The sequence below is a fragment of the Castor canadensis genome, chromosome 3 (assembly GCF_047511655.1).
Source record: "Castor canadensis chromosome 3, mCasCan1.hap1v2, whole genome shotgun sequence".
NCBI lineage: Eukaryota > Metazoa > Chordata > Mammalia > Rodentia > Castoridae > Castor > Castor canadensis.
This window is the reverse complement of record NC_133388.1, coordinates 46457109-46470663: the sequence shown is the minus strand read 5'-3', so window position 1 is coordinate 46470663 and position 13555 is coordinate 46457109. Positions and strand designations below refer to the sequence as shown.

The 13555-nt window shown below is 40.5% G+C and overlaps 1 non-coding gene and 1 pseudogene across 1 annotated transcript; both read right to left on the bottom strand.

Moving 5' to 3' along the window:
• The window catches only part of LOC141421565 (zinc finger protein DPF3-like), a 116063-nt pseudogene that overhangs the window by 88044 nt on the left and 14464 nt on the right, over positions 1-13555 (bottom strand).
• On the bottom strand, positions 7159-7288 carry LOC141422228 (small nucleolar RNA SNORA31). The gene has a single exon (XR_012446832.1). It is a non-coding gene; the product is annotated as a small nucleolar RNA SNORA31 (small nucleolar RNA).

Below are 13555 nucleotides of genomic sequence, written 5' to 3'. Positions count from 1 at the left end.
CATACAAAGTGTGGGGCACTAGAAGAACATGAAGGTAGAGCCTGGATTTGAGTGCTGCCTCTTGCTTGCTGTGTGGTCTCAAGCATGGAACTTAACCTCTCTAAGTTGCAGATCCTCATCTGAGGTGTCATTTTAGTTACCTCACAAGAGTGAGGTGATGATTAAATGATGATTTAATGAGGTAACGTGGGAAAATTACCATGCAAATACCTTTTAAAAAACTTTACGGCTGGGGACTTGTTTCAAGTGGTGGAGCAGCACTTGTCTACCAAGTACAAGGCCCCAAGTTCAAATCCCAGTACTGTCCTCAAAAATACGCTGGGAGAGATAGCTCGTGCCTGTAATTCTAGCTACTTGCCAGCCTGAGATAAAAGTTAGGCAGACCCTCATCTCAATCAATAGAAAGTTGATGGTTCATGCTTGTCCTCCCCGTTATGTGGGATGTGTAAATAGGAGGATCCCAGTCTAGGCTGGCCCGGATATAAATGCAAGACACTATCGGAAAAATATCTGAAACAAAAAGGGCTGGGGACATGACTCAAGCACAAGGCCCTGAGTTCAATCCCAGTACCAAAACATGATCAGACACATGTTCATATAGAGAACATAGTTGTAATAGTGGAACTACTCTCTGGAACTTGAGGGAGGAGGGAAAGGAAAAGACAATGATAGTCAACAATATCGAAACACATTGTATCTGTGCAGGTAGATGACTTAATAATATGTGCTGAAAACTGTTGAATAATAGTGGGGAGGGGAGAAAGGGTAAGGGAGAGTAATAGAGGGGGTTGAACTGACCAATGTACAGTATATTCACATCTGGGATACATCAAGAAACCCCTTTGAACACTGACTTTGGAATTAAAAATGAGAGACAGGACTGTAAAATAGGTACGGGGGCAGCAAGGCATACTTGTGGGAGTGAGGAGGGTGAACGGAGGAGATGAAGGAGGAGATGGTTGGAGGGCTTCATAGACATATACGAAATACAATGATGAAACCTTGCAATTATTTAAAGTGGGGGAGGGGAGGGAATTGAGAAGAGAAGATGGTGGGGGTGAGCTAACAATGTCAGGCTATCCAGAACTGTCACAGTTCCCTCTGTACATGAATATATGCTAATAAAAATGGGAAACACTCCCCCAAAAGAACAACTTTCAAGCTAGGTATATAGCTCAGTTGTAGAGTTCTTGCCTATCAGGTACAGGCCCTGGACTCAATCCCCAGCACTGCAAAAACAAACAAACAAACAAAAAAAAAAGCAAAGCAAAAATAAAAACAAAAAACCATGCAAACCAAACAAACAAAGAAAAACATCTTTCAGTTATTGAAAATTTCAATCATATTCTTTGGTTGAAAGAAAGTAGATTAAAGCCCCGTGTACCAATCACACAACTTCTACAATCACTCACTCACAGCCAAGGATGTCGCCCTTTTAGTGTCCCCAACTCCCACAAAGGGAATACTGTAGGAATTTTGGTTTTGGTGGTGGTATTGGGGTTTGTCCTCAGGGTTTTGCACTTGCAAAGCAGGTACTCTACGGCTTGAGCCACACTTCCAGCCTTTGACCTGGGATTTCTATAAGATCTATATTTAGCATTTGGCCTATCTTTTCAGTCTAATTTAATCTCATTTCTCTGGTTGTGATAGCCACATGTCTATTGACGAATATCCACCTGCGTAGAGTAAATACAGAACCTTGCTGCAGAAAGCACCAGGGGCTAATGCTAACCTACATCTCTCTTCCCTCTCTATTTTATTTCCTTCTACTTAATGTTGGAAAAAAAAAAAAAAACCAAGTCATTGTCTTATAGAAGTTCCCACAGTCTTCATTTCACTGATCAAATTCCCATTGGGTCATTATTTTTATTTGACACATAGTGATGGTACATATTTATAGGGGAAAGTATGACATTTCAATACATGTGTACAATACGCAATGATCAGACCAGAGTAAGTGCCGTATCTATCACCTCAGACATTTACCCTTTCTTTGTGTTGTGCACAAAGTATTTCCTGCTAGCTTTTTTGTTTTTCTTTTTTATTTGAAGTGCTGAGGATCAAACCCAGAGTCTCACACAAATTAAGCAGGCACTCTACCACTGAATACATCCCTATCTCTCCCTTAGGTATTTTGGAATAGTCAATTAATTGTTGTCAACTGTAGTTACCATGCTCTGCCACATAACATTAGAGGTTATTCCTCCAATCCAACTAACAGCCCCCACACCCATTAACTATTCTCTCTCCAGTCCTCTCCCTTACATCCTTACCAAGCTCAGGGAAGCTCTGTTCTATTCTCTACTTCTATGAGATCAGCTTTATAGTACATACATTTAGATTAGAACTTTTTTTTTTAGGTACTGGGGTTTGAACTCAGAGCCTATGAGCCACTCCACCAGCTCTTTTTTGTGATTTTTTTAAGATAGGGCCTTGCAAACTATTTGCCCAGGCTGCATTCAAACCGTGATCCTCCTGATCTCTGTCTCATAAGTAGCTAGGATTACTGGTGTGAGCCACCAGCTAGGGTCTCATGAATGATTTCCTTGGACTGGCTTCGAACCGTGATCCTCCTGATCTCTTCCTCCTGAGTAGCTAAGATTACAGGCATGAGCCACAATACAGAATAACAACTATGCAGCATTTATGTGTTATTAGGAATTATAAGTAAGGTAGAGCTGATTGAAAGATATGGCAGGATGGATGTAGGCTATATACAAATAGTATGCCATTTTATCTATGGATTTTGTTATCTGTGATGGATCTTGGATTGGAACCAATGCCTTGTGGATCCTGAGGACAGCTGTATAATATAATCAACTGAACTGAATACTTTAAATTCGTGAACTGTATGTGAGTGATATCTCAATAGAGCAGTTATGGGAACAGGGGCTCAGCTAGCCCCAAAATTGCATAAGTCAATTCCTTGTAACACAACCCACAGACTTGTTCTTTCTCCTGATTGAAATCTGACTTTTACAAATACCAGTGGCCAAAAGAGTTTAGTTATTCATTTCAAGAATTTAGGGTAGGGCTGGGATGTAGCTCAGTGGTAGAGCACTTGCCTAGTATGTGCGAGCACCAAAAAAAGAGAAGACAAAAAAAAAGAAGAAGAAGAACTTGGAGTAGATATCTCAAATATCAACACTACTCATTTTTGGAATGATTTTGAAGAAACTTCGGTCATTTGTGGTTGGAAAAGCAACTGCATGAAGGTAGAAGCAAATTGTGCTGACTCTTCCCCATCTTGACTTTTAAGATCAATGAATAAAGAAAACAAAAATCTGGGAAACATTGGGAGCCCAGGAAGCATTTGTTTCTCAACATGATGACTCCCTCAATGTGGAGACTCACCTAGTAACATTTTTGGTTGTATTCATGCCTCACTCCACTCAAACAATTTAATGAATGGGTGAATTTGGAGGAGAAAATGGGCACGTATAGCCTAATGCCATCCTCTTTCTTTCTCTGGAAATCTAGCTTTCATCAGGGAATCCATACTTTCCTTTGCTCATCGCTTCCATAAATTTGACTTATACTCGACTCCATGCGAATTTGGGTGGGTTAGTCCAGAAACGTCTAGGCGTGGATGAGCCAAACTATCTTCTTAATGTGGAGTTCGGGTTGGAGCGGTCCACTTGGCCACAGGTAGATGTCCTATTATTTACTGTACTCTTTATTAATAATAAAAGTGATGTTTCCTCCTCCCAATCTCTAGTGTCTTATATTTTATCCTATACTTTATCCTTTGGGTCAGAATTTGAAGAGGAGTGGTAGTTATTGGTTCCTTCAAGACCTTAACATGTCACAATAGAAGGAGCAATTTACAGAAAGGTTTTAGACTTGCACAATACCCAGAGTAAAGCTAGATTCTTAGACTTTTTAAAAAAGAGTCTGAAAGTGCTATGGTTTCGCCAAATGACCCCAAAGCCCACACACTAAAAGCCTGGTCTCAGTGTGGCGCCCTTGGGAAGGTGGGTCTATCCAGTCTTCTTTTGCTTGCTGGCCCTGAGGTGAGCAGGACTGCTCTGCCACAGGCTCCAGCCATGACACTGCTTCACCACAGGCCCAAAACAGCAGGGACAATTGATCACGGATTAATCCTCCGAAATTGTGAGCCAAAATAATCCTCAGTTTCCAAGTTAATTATCCCAGGTATTTCATTATACGAATGGAAAGTCAATGCAGAAAGGATTCTAACCACAGAGTGAATACTGTGGCCCAAGTTTCCAGCCTTCTAATGACACATCGGAACTGGAATCTGCATTTACTTTTAGCCCACACACCCTACCGCTTCCCGAATGTGCTGAGACAAAGACTAGCCCAATATGCTATTTTTTCTCATTTTATCTGATTCCCTGAGGATCAGGGTTTTGTCGTAATATAAACACAGAAATGAAAGCAATGTAGGTTAAATAATTTTCCCGTGGGCACAGGGCTTATCAGAGGTAACACTGGAAATGAAATGTGGTACTCTAAATTTAGTTCAAGGCTGTACTCTCATGAGATCACCTTTTTTTTCTGTCAAAATGCCAAACTGAAATAAGTAGAAGTGTGGGACCCCATGCAAGTACAGTTGTTGTGGCGGAGCCTCTGGTTTGTATTTAACTCAACTGAGGCTCTCTGGCTCCTTTGCTAGCCTGACCTCACTGTATGTTGTAGAATTCAAATTTCCTCCAAAAGAATAGGAGGAAGTGAGCAGAATGGGGTGTTACTGCCTACCTCCAAAGCCTGTGATCTTAATTAACTCTGTTTTACTGCCGTCCGAGAACTGTAAGGTACAAAAGTACATTTTTAGACAATAAAATGAAGTTTAGGCAATTTTCTAGGAGCAGTTAATTTATACATTATTCATTAAAGTAATAGAGGTTAGCACTTGTATATCATAATTTTCTTTAAATAACTATCCTGCAGTTTATTGCTAGAAATTCAGTAATATGAAACATACTCACTGGGCCACAATGTGACCCGGAGGTGACAGCATGGTGAATTACTTTACAATCTTTGCATCTGTTAATGAGGCCATAGCTTTGTTTGTGTTTTTGTTTTCACAAAATTTACAAATTAATTTCAACTTTCTGGAAAGGTCTTTAATTTGGTCTATTTTCCGTGTTGAGAATTAAATCATTTATTCACTCCCAATCATTTTAAGCACCTCCTCTGTATCAGACACTGTCTTAGGCACTGGGAAAAGAGTGATAAATAGAACAAAGTCCCAGACATCATTGAGGAGAGGCTATCCTAAAATGACAAATGCAGTAGATCTCCTTACCTGCTGCTCTCAGAGACAGGAACAGCTACTGCCGTGAGTCTTGTGTCTTTTTTGTTGTTGCTGCTGTTGGGAGTACTGGGGTTTGAACTCAGGGCCTCTTGCTTATTAGGCAGGCACTTTACCATCTGAGCCTTTTTTGGTTTAGTTATTTTTCTAATATGTCTGAGACTGGCCTCTGACCATGATCCACCTCCACACCTGGGACCCCAAGTCAAGCCACAAAGCCCAGCTTGCTTGTTCAGATGATGGTCTCACTAACTTTCTGCCTAGGCTGGCCTTGAATCTCGATCCTCCTGATCTCTGCCTCTTGAGTAGCTGGAATTACAGGTGTGAGTCATCACGCTAGTCTCCCATTTTAAAATAGTTGTGTAATATCTACTGTCAGATCATATAACCAATAAATCATATCATCTTCCTCCCACTTATATATCATGTCATCTCAGTTCTTTAAGCAAGTATTCATTTATGGTCTCCCCTACTCTTATGTTACTGCCTCTCAGTCAATCTTACTGAAATTCACTCTCTATATTTCTTAGGAATGATGTGCTTCAAGTTCAGTAACAACTTGTCTGGTCTGGACGTTTTATACTTTAAAGTCACTTATTCAAGGTATAAACTGGCTAGCTGACATTTTGTTTTCCTGAGTATCTTAAACAGACATCACTCAGTTTTCTTCTGGCATAACATGTTGGTGTTCAAGTCTGAAGATAATCAATCACCTTTCCTTTATAATGCCAAAGAATCTGTTTTCTTTAAAGTCCAGTATTTTTATTTTATTTATTTGTTTCTTTTGAGACAAGGTCTTGCCATGCTGTCCAGGGACCTTGAACTCGTGATCCTTCTGTCTTAGACTCTGAGTAGGTGAGCTTAAAGGCATCTGCTACACACTGCACCCATCTCAGTAATAGTTTTTCCTGCTGGTTGTTCTAATCAATGTTCTCAACTACTTGTAGTACTCTTTCAATATGTAATTTCAAATTTTAATTTTGTTGGTGAGACTGGGGTTAAAACTGGGCTTCAAATTTGCAAGGCAGGTGCTCTACTACTTGAGCCACACCTCCAGTCTGTTTTGCTCTGGTCATTTTTGGAAATGGGATTTCCCAAACTCTTTGCCCAGGCTGGTCTCTAACCTCAACATTCCTGATCTTAGCCTCCCAAGTAGCTAATATTCTAGGCCTGAGCCTCCGGTATCCAACTCAATTTTTTTTGATCATGAGAAAGTTTTCCTTTCTTCCCTCTGTCCCTCCCTCCCTTCTTTCCTTCCTATATAGATATTAAGTCCAGGGCCTCATGCATAGTGAGCTACCACAAAAAACTTGAATTAGCTGGGTGCTCAGGGCAAATAATTTGCAAGACTCTATCTCAAAAATACCCAACACAAAAATGGGCTGGTGGAGTGGCTCAAATGGTAGAGCACCTGCCTAGCAAGTGTGAGGCCCTGAGTTCAACCTCAATACCACAAAACAACTTGAATTATAGTATTTAGTATTTGTTTTTCTCCCTCCATTGCATTTCTTTTTAAAAGGAATTCCCACTGTATGTATGTTTCATCTTCTTTACTTATCTTTAATACTCGACACTTTTTCTTGAATATTTTTGTTTTTTCTTTTTGTAAAAAAGATATTAATTTCTTTTGAGTTTTAAAATTGTCTCCTTTCGGGGACTGGAGCTGTAGTTTAGTGGTAGAGCACCTGCTTAACACACTTGAGGCCCTGGGTTTAATCCTCAGCACTACCAAAAAAAGTTCATTTCATCTACTATTTCTCTTAAAGTGTTGTGTGTTGTTGCTTTGCTCCTTTTCCTACTAGTTTAGTGTTTACTTATAAAATTATTTTTTTCCCTTCAGACTCTCCTTGAGTTCTGCCATGTATTATTTTTGTTACTATGGACATATTCCCCAATTCAATCTGCGCTGCCACAAAGATAGACAGAAAGCTCAGGGACCATTTTCTTTTACACCTTAGCGCAAACCAAAAGAGCAACAGCAAATTGTTCAAGGCCTACCAGTAGATGCCTGCCATCCAGTTCTTGAGTTTTTCCAAATTAGATTTAAGTTCATTCTTCATATTTGGTACTGGTTTCTTTAAACTTTTTAGCTCATTTTGAAAAATTGCATTATCATTTTGACCTTTTTCTTTGTTTTGGCAGTACTAGGGTTTGAACTCTAGTTCTGCTCATCTGCTTGCTTATCAGATCCTCTACCACATGAGCTGAGCCCCCAGCCCTTTCTCCTTTCATAGTTTTCATAAAGGCTTTGAATTTTTTGCTCAGGTGGACCTGGACCTTGATCATCCTATTTTATCCTTCCTGCATAGCTGGGATGACAGGTGCATGCCACCAACCCCACCTTTTATTGGTTGAGATGGGGGAAAGTCTCCCTAACTTTTTGCTCAGGCTGGCCTCAAACTGAAATCCTCCTGATCTCTGCCTCCCAAGTAGTTAGTACTTCAGGCATCATGAGTGGTGCCTGGCTTGATCTGTTTCTTGAGTTTGTCTTAACAGTTTACTTTTTTTTTGGACTGTTACTCTGCTTCTCTTTCTTTTTCTTTTCTATTTTTTTGAGATTCACCTCAGTATTTTTCTCTTTCTTGACCTTAAGTAAATTTAGTTCTCCTGAGCATTTTAGAAGGAGACTTGGTTCAAATAGGTTTTCTAATGTCACCGAAGTAATCCTTGGCTTTGTGTAATGTTTTAAAACATAGAGTTTCTTTCTTTTTAAGATTTCCTGGCTCTGTTCTCCTCACTCACTGTTTCTTTTTCTTTCTTTGCTTTCTCTTTTTTCTTTTTTCTTTTCTTTTTTTTTTTTTTTTTTTTTTTTTTTGGTAGCACTGGGGATGGAACCTGGGGCCTCACATATGCTAGGCAAGCCTCTACCACTGCTCACTGTTCACTTTTTATCTGGACCTTCTCTGCTTCATCTGTGTTGTCTCCATCTTGATCAATTTTGACTCCTCACTCAGCAGCTTCTCTCAGAGCTGTGTGCTGGAGGTGAGACTTGGCCAGTTAGGATGGGCATTTCATCAGGGCCAGGCTGCTCCCAGCCCTTTCATTCTTACTGGGTCCCCTAGCAATCGCCTGCTATTGAAGTGGGCAGAATCCTTCCCAGTTTTCAGTTGCCACTCACAGATTGACCCTTTGTGCTTTGCAGGGGATACCTGTTGCTCCCTGGTACTCTCCCTGTTCTCAGAACCATCAAACACCCACTTGCTTCCCTGTCCATGCAAACAGAAACATCCTGCAGGGCTTGTGGTTGGGTATTTCTACCTGCTTGTGTTTTGTGGCTTGTGAGGATGCCTTGCCAGCTCATCATCTTGTAAATGTTACCCATGAGTTTGACTTTTGTTCTCCAATTTCTCTGTTTATATGTAAGCATTTGAGAAGATCTAAAAACTGTTTTGCCACTGTTATCTTTATAGACCCTTCCTTCTTTCTTTCCTTCCTTCATTTTTGGCAGTACTGGGATTAAGCCCTGTAACTTTCAGCGAACAAGAATTTAATATCATTTACATTATGCTTTCAAAATCAACTCTTGAAATAATTTCAATCTCATAGAAAATTGAAAAAATAATACCCATGACTGGAGGAAGTCAGAGGGAGCCTCAAAGCTTGCTCTTTTGGCTGCTAGCTCCAGTATGGTGGGCCTCTCCCCCACTGGAGAGGCTGCTCAGGGTACAGCTTCAGCCACTTGGACTCACTTCCTGAGATGGTGAGTCCAAGGAACTGAGTGGACATGATCTTTGTCCCAGACAGACCCATCATCCTGGAAATGGCGTAGATGAGCCAGGCCTTGCCAGAGGTGGACAAGGTAGACTCTGGGCACCTAGTGGAAATCACCATGTTTGGACAGCCTGTGTACTCGATCAGGTAAAGAGCTTTCTCCTGAGCCTGGCCTCATGGCACAAAGAGCTCTGTGTCCAAACGGCTAAGATGTCACAGCTTGAGGAGCTCTTAAAGTACTGGGCATCACGGCCACACACCCTCCCGAGTAACACTGCAATTGTCAGAAACATAAGGACCACATCCCTGCTTCTACAATTAAGTTGAAAAGAAGCAAGAACTCTTACATTTCTGCATTCCTTTCTCCTGTGCCTTCACAGGTAGTGATTTATTTTACTGCAAACATGAGTTTGTAGAACTGTTCTAACAAAGAAATGAATTTTTGTCTGACATAAAGAATTTACTCACATAAAATAAAGCAAATTTATGTATAAAAATAATACAAATGACTTTTAACCCTTTACCCAGATTCCCTAATCAACGGTTAATCTTTCACCGTATTTGTCTCATTAATTCTCTCCTTCTCCCTCTCATTTTAGATGCATAAATTATATTCTATAATTAACATGTAAAATCCCAGTAAAACTAGTCCTTCAAACTAGCTCTTGCTTTTCTAGCACATCCTCCTCATTCTTTGAGTACTGTGTTTTCTTACTTTCACTCAAAATAGGATGTTGCAGGAACATTTTGTCAGTTTTTTGTTGTTTCTTTTTTTACGGTAAAAGTAATAGTAAAGTTATTAGCAACGACATTTAGTATAAGAGGATAAAAGTGGGGAGGAATGGGGGGAAAAATGAGAAACATTTCCTGCCCCACATGCGGGAAATGGGAGTAGAGACTCCTGTTGTTTCTTTTTGAGACAAGGTCTTGCTATGTAGCCCCAGTTGACCTTGAACTTGCGATCCTCCTGTCCCAGCCCTGGAATGAGGCATTTCTCCAATGATCTCTCATCTTTTCTGTGAAGGTTCTCAGAGGCTTTTATCTGGGTAGTTGATGTGCTCATCTCTACCAGGAGATTACAGCTTCCAGGTTTCTTTTCTCCTCTTCCTTGTTGTCACCTCCCTTCTCAGACAAGGAGAACCCTGGCTCCCATTGTCTTAATACACTCAGTTAATGTGCCTTGCAGACAAGACCCTCACTGAGCCACTGCAGAGTGGGAATGAGGCCAATTGCTCTTCCTAGTACAGCTGGTCAGTTGCACTGTGCAGAGCAGATGAGACATTTTCTTTCAACTAATTCCCACTCTTTATGTCAGAGAGACTGCAGATGAAGCTGGGTGTTGGTGGCTCACATCTGTAATCCTAGCCACTTGGGAGGCTGAAATTGGGAGGATCGAGGTTTAAGGGCAGCGAGGGGAAAATAGATCATGAGACCTACATCTCCAAAATAACCAGAGCAAAATGGATTGGAGGTATGGCACAAGAGGTAGCGTGCCTACTTCACAAGCACGAAACCCTGAGTCAAACCCCAGTCCCAATCCTTACCCAAAAGAGGACATTAGAAGTGAAATTTAGGACTACAATTATTCAATTGCATTCTACTTTTGAGAAATGTATTTTACTTTAGAAATTAATGCTATAAATAGAACAGAAATTTTGGAATATGGAATTTCTGGTCTTGTGTTCATGGGTTTGTTATGGGCCCAGTGAGAATATTGCTCACCTGAGTAATTTGACAAATGAGATCTGATTGACTGGGAAAAAATGACAAGGAAAGTTTTGATTCAATTAACCACAAATATCAATTGTGTTAAAAGAACAATCTTAGGAAGACAATGGAATTCTCAGATCTCACTTTCCACTCTATTAATGTATTCCTGACACATTCACCACATCTTATAAACTTCATTATTAATAACAATAGCTTTGATCTGTATGAGCATTGCTGCTCACAAAGCACTTACAGCTCAACTCAAGTCATCTTGCCTAGCTCTGTGGAGTAAGAGATATTTTTTTATCTCCATTTTATAGATAGGTCACAAGCTTATTAAGCTTATGCAACTTGGTACAGATGGCCCCACTATTAGAAATGGAATGAAAACACAGTTATCTTAACTCCTATCTTTCTGTTCCCTTTTTCATTACTTCATTCCTTGAAGTTGGAATTTTTCTGTTATGTCACCTCCCTCTCGTTTGCTGGATGACAAGTGAGTAACCACTTTCCCAAGTAATTCACTAATCATGTCACCTTGCCTGACATCATTCAATCAACTCCAATAAATCTCATTTCTTCAGCGTAGCAGAAAGTGCCTGTTATTCTCTAAACTTTATTTCCCCCTCATTTCACAGTAATAAGATATTTAGCCAGGAAAAAGACTACTCCAGAATAAAGCTTTGCTTCCTAGAATACTTACAATAAGGTTGGCGTGACCACATGACAAAGGTGTGATGACTAACAGCTATTGGGACCCTTCCTTTCAATGTGACCCTGATGCCTGGAGCAGAGACCCTCCGTGGATAATGAGGACTAGGACTGTGCCCTAGGAATGCCATCAGGATCAGGAGCTAGAAGGAGATTCTGGGCTCCAAATGACAACAGAGAGAGTTTGGTACCAATTCTGTACTTTAAAAGTGTAGACTTTTAGGAGAAAGAACGACTTTGTTTAAGCACTGATGTTTTGACTTCCCAATCACATCCTCATGAAAACGTTGAATATCCTTCTGTGGATTCTCTTTATTTTTCAACCTTCATTTACACCTTCTCTCACTACCAACCAGTATGACAGGTGAGTGAAACTGACCACACACCTCACATCTAGAGGCAGCCTTTGACTTAGGGCCATTCTAGATAATTTCATCGTGATGGGAGCGATTGGTTCAATGAGTACCTAAGACAATCAATGTATGGCTTCCCTGACCCCAGGTTAGATTCTTATTGACGTAAGTAATTGACGTAAGTTTGGTAGAGGCACCCTTACCTCAAGGAAGAATACAGTATCAAATGAAAACACGGACACCTGACACTTTTAGAGAAACCAGGCCGAGGATACAGCTGGCTGGTGGAGAAAGATGGGACCAAGAGACTTGTGGGTTATTTCCCTCAGATTGGACCAACTCTAAAGCCTACAGAACTTGTGGCCTTTTCAGGAAAGTGAGCCAACAAACATTCAGCAATATTATTGAAGCTTATTTCCATTGGGTTTTCTGTTAAATGCATCCAAACACACTTAACTGAATTACTTTGCAATGACTTCAGAGTTATATCAGCGTTCAATAATATACATCAAGCCAGATACAGTGGTACAGGCCTTTAGTCCAGCTGCCTGAGAGGCTGAGGCAGGAAGATCTATTGAACCAAAGAGTTTGAAGCTAGCCTGGACATATTGTAAAATCCTAAGCAGGTGCTCTGCCACTTGACCCACTCCTCCGGTTCTTTTTTTTTCTTAGGTAGCGGCTCTAGTTTATGCCCAGGGCTGGCCACAGGCCATGATACTCCTAAGCATCCCTCCTAAGTATCACTGGGATCACAAGCATGCACCACCACATCTATCTTGTTGATTCAGATGGGGTCTTGATAACTTTTTGCCCAATCTGGCCTCAAGCCTCTATCCTCTTAATTTCTGCCTCCCAGTTAGCTGAGGTTATAGGTGTGAGACACTGCGCCTGGCCTCAGAGAAGTTTTTTTCTTGACAAGTGGTCCCAATTTAATAACTTTTTCACACTCTTTACTTCACTGCTGTATTGTCTAACTTTATTTTCAAAACCTTGAAGAGTCATTTTGGATAGGCTGAAGTGGATGTTTTGAAATTCCAATGTGAATATTAGCCTTTCTGGAAACTAGCTCCTTCGTGCATTTCTCCCTTCCTTCCTTCCTTCTTCCCTCCCTCTTGCCCTTTTTCCTTCCTTCCTTCTTTCCTTCCTTCCTTCTTCCCTCCCTCCCTTCCTCTCTCCCTCTCTCCTTTTTTTCCTTCCTTCCTTTCTTCCTTCCTTCCTTCCTCCCTCCCTCCCTTCCTTCCTTCCTTGGAAAAAGAATACACAAAATCTATTACACGCTTACGGATGGGAGTATTAGATTTCCTTTTTGGATTTCTTATGCTACCTGTTTTTTTCTTTGCCCAATTCTGTAGTGATCCCTTCATGGCTCTGTTTTCTCCTCTAGCTCTGGAAAAGTGGGCATGTATAAAGGATTAGTTTGTTGTTATTTTAACCTTATTTTTAAATTTAATTTCTTTAATTGACAAAATTGTACATATTTATGGTATATAACATGATGTTCCGAAGTGAGATATTAACAGATGTACTATTTCACATACATATATTTTTGTGGTGAGAACACTGCAACTCCACTCTCAGCAATTTCCAAGCATGCAACACACTGTTACTAACTACAGTCACTATGTTATACAATGGATCTCTTGGATATTCTCCTCTTATCTAACTCAAATTTTTCTGTCTTTTGACTAACATCTTCCCAGTCCTCCTCCAGTCTCAGCCCCTGCTATTCACTTTCTACTCTCTGCTTCTGAGTTTGACTTTTTGTTAAGATTCTATATCACAGTGAGATTGT